At 41.1% G+C, this 5,006-nt stretch overlaps 1 pseudogene; it reads left to right on the forward strand.

Annotated features, from left to right (window-relative positions):
• Positions 1 to 288: 288 nt before the first annotated feature.
• On the forward strand, positions 289 to 3,540 carry LOC119000895 (AP-2 complex subunit beta-like; annotated as a pseudogene).
• Positions 3,541 to 5,006: the final 1,466 nt, after the last annotated feature.

Raw genomic sequence — 5,006 nt, forward strand, 5'->3', positions numbered from 1 at the left:
GTGATTTATCTTTAGTATATTTTACCACAGTAAAATTTTTGATAGCATGTTTTTTTTTAGTTTCAGAAAATAATTTACAAAATTTTGTATACTAGTCTGCACATTGCAATATTATATTTTTACAAATACATTTTTGGCAAATTTTAAATAATTTATGCTAAACATCAGCTGACATTTTATTCAATATAACTACTAGATGCATTATTTTATTGTGTCCCATAAAGGCAGGTCTAGTTGTAGTCTCCACTTTTTCTATAAGACTTACTAATCATTGGTATTTTCTAACAATATGTTCAGAAAACAGCATCAGTCTGTGAAGCAGAACTCCATGATATTAATGCCCAAATGGTGAAAGATGAGGGATTTCTGGATGCCCTGCAGGACCTCTGGGCAGATTTAAATCCAGTGGTCGTGGCTAATGCAGTACAGCATTATCTGAAATCAGTAAATCTCACCCGAAATAGCAACTTACTTGATCTGAACCTACAACACATTAATAAGTTGCTGACAGCCCCGAAGAAATGCATTGAATGGGGCCATATTTTCATCCTGGACGGCCTGTCCAATTATAATCCTAAAGATGATCGAGAGGCTTAGAGCATCTGTGAGCAGGTGACTCCCCAGCTACCTCATGCCAGCTCAGCAGTGGTGTTGGGAATCCCTCTGCCTGGTTTCAGGAATTGTAACTGCCTCCCAAGCTAAGGATGAGTGAGCAACTTCCAGAACGCTAGCCACAAGAGACAAAAGCTTGTCTCTGGTAGCAGATGCTGCCTCAGTTTCCTCTCCATGCCCCCAAAGCCTAGTTGGTTAGTCCATGGTGGGTATGTCTCCTCAGAGGAGGGGCAACCTAAGCCAGACACAATCACTTGGGAAGCCATCATGGAAGGACTCAGGGGACTGAAACAAAGAGGGAGTGTTAGACCCTCACTCCCTGGCTATTCTGACATAGCCAGAGTCCCCATGTCCTCTGGGAGAAGTGTTTCCTGGCTCGAATCCACTTAAGCCTGAAAACCTGTGATGGGGGAGGCCATGCAGCCCCTTGCCCGGCTAGAGCAGGATCTAGGGTAAATCTGGCATAAGAAAGAATTTCTAAAGTCCTGTGAAATCTGCTCTGCTAAGAGTGCTTTAATTCATATGCTAAGGGTCCGAGCAGGAAATTAATATTTTCCCCAAAGTTTCTGCAACCCCCTTTCCTGACAGACACTGACTCAGACTGAGCCCTCAGATTTCTTCGAAATGTTATCTATTGTTTGATCCTTGCCACCCTGTATTCCTGTGTATTACAACCCAATAAAAGCCCCTTGAGGAAGGGGATCATGGCCTTTTCCTCTGAGAGATTGGCCACTCTTCTCCCCAAGAGGATCATGTCTTGGTAGTTACTTTCATCCTTGGCAGACGGGAGCACTTGTGGGAAAAGTTGCCCCCACACAATGGTGCTTTCAGCGGTAAAAGTCCTAATGAAATTTCTAGTGTTGTTATCCAAAAACTATGACTACTACAACATGCAGCTGAAGAAGTTGGCCCCTCCACTCATCAGTTGGCTGTCTGGGGGCCAGAGGTGCAGTACATTGCCCTGAGGAACATTAGCCTTATTGTTCAGAAAAGGCCTGAAATGTTAAAGCAGGAAACCAAATTCTTTCTTCCTAATTACAATGATCCTTCTAGTTTAACACCTATATTAAACTAGAGAAGTTAGATATCATGAACCATTTAGCACCCCAAAGCAATAGTGCTCAGGTTCTGGTCTGACTGAATAAATATGCCACAGGGGTTGAGGCTGACTTGGTTCACAAAGCTGTGTGGGTCATTTGATGGGACTATCAAGGTGGAGCACTATGCAGAATGTTGTGTAAGCACATTGTCTGATCTTATCCAGACCAAAGTAAGTTATGTGATCCAAGAAGCAATTGCTGTCCACAAGTGCCCCAACAAGTACGAAGGTATCATTGCTACTCTGTGTGAGAACTTAGACTCGCTGAATGAGCCAGATGCTGGAACAGCTATGATTTGGATTGTGCAAGATGCTGCTGAATGAATTGACAATGCATATGCACTAGAGAGCTTCCTGGAGAGTTTTCAGGATGAAAGCACCCAGGTGCAGCTCACTCTGCTTACTGCCATAGTGAAGCTGTTTCTCAGGAAACCATCGGAAACACAGGAGCTGGTACAGCAGGTCTTGAGCTTGGCAACACAGGATTCTGATAATCCAGCCTTTGAGATAGGGGATATATTAATTAGGGGCTTCTCTCAATGGACCCTGTCACAGCCAAAGAAGTAGTCTTGTCTGAGAAGCTACTAATCTCTGAGAGACAGATCTTATTTTGCCAACACTGCTGGATGAGCTAATCTGCGACATTGGTTCTTTGGCATCTGTGTACCACAAGCCTCCCAATGCATTTGTGGAAGGAAGTCCTGGAATCCATTGCAAACACTTGCCAATACATCATGGGAGCACTAATGCTGGTGATAGCCCTGTTGGCACCATGACTGCCACCAATCTGGAGCAACCTCAGGTTATTTCCTCTCAAGGTGACCTTCTGGAAGACCTTTTAAACCTTGACCTCAGTCCCCCAGTCGATTTGTCACAGGTATCCTCCACGCAGCAGGGAGCAGTGGATATCTTGGGAGGAGGACTAGGTAAGCTGGTGGAACAATCCTTCACCCCATCATCAGTGTCTGCAACCTTTTCCCCTTCACCTACTCCAGCTTTGGTCAGCAGTCATCTGAATGATCTATTTGAACTCTCTATAAGGATAGACATGGCACGTAGTGGAGATGTGGCCTTTAATTCTGGCTGGTTGCCTGAAGTAAAGGTTAAAGCCTTGGAGAGTCCCAGAACATTTACTCATTGTCAGAGGTACATCTATATGGACTTCGCCAACAAAGCCCTGCAGCATATGACAGACTTTGCAATCCAATTTAACAAGGATAGCCTTGGTGTCATCCCCAGCATTCTTCTGGCCATCCACTCACCTGGTGCCAACCCAGAGTATTGATGTCTCCCTGCCTCTCAACACCTTGGGCCCAGTCGTAAAGATGGAACTCTGAATACCCTGCAGGTGGCTATGAAAATCAATATTGATGCCTTCTATTTCAGCTGCCTCACCCCATTCAATGTGCTTTTTGAAGAAGGTGGCAAAATGGAGCACCAGGTCTTCCTTGCAACATAAAAAAATATTCCCAGTGAAAATGAATTTTAATTTTAGATTAAGGAATGCCATTCAAGTGCTGACACTGTTTCCAGCAAGTTGCAAAACAATGATGTTTATACTATTGCCAAGATAAATGTGGAAGGGCAGGTGTACCAATCTCTGAAGCTTACCAAAGGCATTTTGGATCTTGACAGAGCTATGTATCCAGCCAGAAAAACCCAATTATATGCTGTCACTGAAGTATAGAGTGCCTGAAGTCTCTCAGTACATCTATCAAGTCTATAACATTATTAAAAAAATACTAATAGGCTGGTCAGGTGCCCTCTGGCCACCCTGTGATCAGTGCAAGCCAGGAATTCTTACTGGAAGAAATTGTATTGCCGTGTAGAATCTGAACCCAAATACACCAAGGCCACCCACAAAGGCAGTGACTAGTGTAAACTGTGCTAAATTAGGGCATAACCTGTTGGATAGTTTTAGCTTCCTGTGAATGTTTGTTAACCACTGATTCAATCACTTCCCACCTCTTGCCACCTACTGCTGGTATCTGACCTTATTTGTGGGCTTCTCCATACTGTGCCAGTGGCTGACATTTTTTAGTATAGCTTGATATTTTGTAATTGAGAGCTCATTTCAAAAGAAGAAAAAGACAAAAAATATTAAAGCAAGGAGAGGTGTCACTAAAAAAATTTCTGGAGGCAAGAACTCTGAGAGATAAGGATACCAACATTGTTGGGTTCTGGTGAGAAATATCTAACTTGCAGATATTAATGTCTTGCTGTGTTCTCACTTGTCAGGGAGGACAAGCTCCCATGTCTTCCTTTTGTCTTTTTAAAATTTTATTATTGTATTTTTCATTACCATTTGACTTCCTTATACCCTCCTCCCCACTGCAATCACCACTCGGTGCTAAGTGAACTAAGCCAGTCAAAGGAAGACAGATACCATACGATTTCACTCATGTGGAATCTAATGAACAAACCAAAGTAAGCAGAATAAAGACAGACTCACAGATAGAGAGCAGGATGACTGGTGCAGGAAGGCAGAGTATGGGCAGGGGGTGGAGGGATCAGACAAAAAGGAAAAAGGATTCCTCTTATCTTAAGGACACTAATGCTACCCTGAGAATCCCATCACCATGACCTCATTTAAACCTCACTACTTTTCAAAAGATTTGCCTCCAAATACTTTCAATTAGGGGTTATGGATTTAACATATTTGAGGGGGACACAAACATTCAATTTATAAAAGGTAGGATTAATCTTCTGTTCCTCGCTTGCTGTTAAAATTCTCCTTTCTGATTTTAAGTTTAAATATCAGGAATATATAAATATGTATACACTTTTATTTTAATGATGATTGACATTCCAAGAAAAATAAAAACTTAGGACAAAATTCTTTTTTTACTAACTCTTTGAATCATTCATAGAATGAAACACAATTCTGAACACACGTGTATAAAATGTGTAAAAACTAAATATATAAAATGATATAGGGATGCTCTGAAGATGAAATGGGTAGGCAATAAAAGTAGTTAATTCATACCAAACATAGTTCTTAATTTGAAGTTATATAGCCATTTATAACACATATTGCTGTGTGGAGATGACTTGTGCTAAGCATCTTTTCTTCCCCTAAATTTCTTTAGACCAAATACTTGGAATCACTCTTTTACATAGTCATTAACTGTAACCTCACAAATTTTCACAAAAGTATCTTTCTGCACACCAAAAAAAAATTTAAACATATCACTTTAGATGTATTAGATTGTCATTTAAAACTTTAAAAAGTATTATAAAACAATCTTATACTTGTTTTCTCAAACGTATAGTACTTGTCAAACAGAGCATTTAC

The sequence above is a fragment of the Sturnira hondurensis genome, unplaced genomic scaffold, assembly GCF_014824575.4.
Source record: "Sturnira hondurensis isolate 20B ecotype Veracruz unplaced genomic scaffold, ASM1482457v3 Scaffold0016433, whole genome shotgun sequence".
NCBI lineage: Eukaryota > Metazoa > Chordata > Mammalia > Chiroptera > Phyllostomidae > Sturnira > Sturnira hondurensis.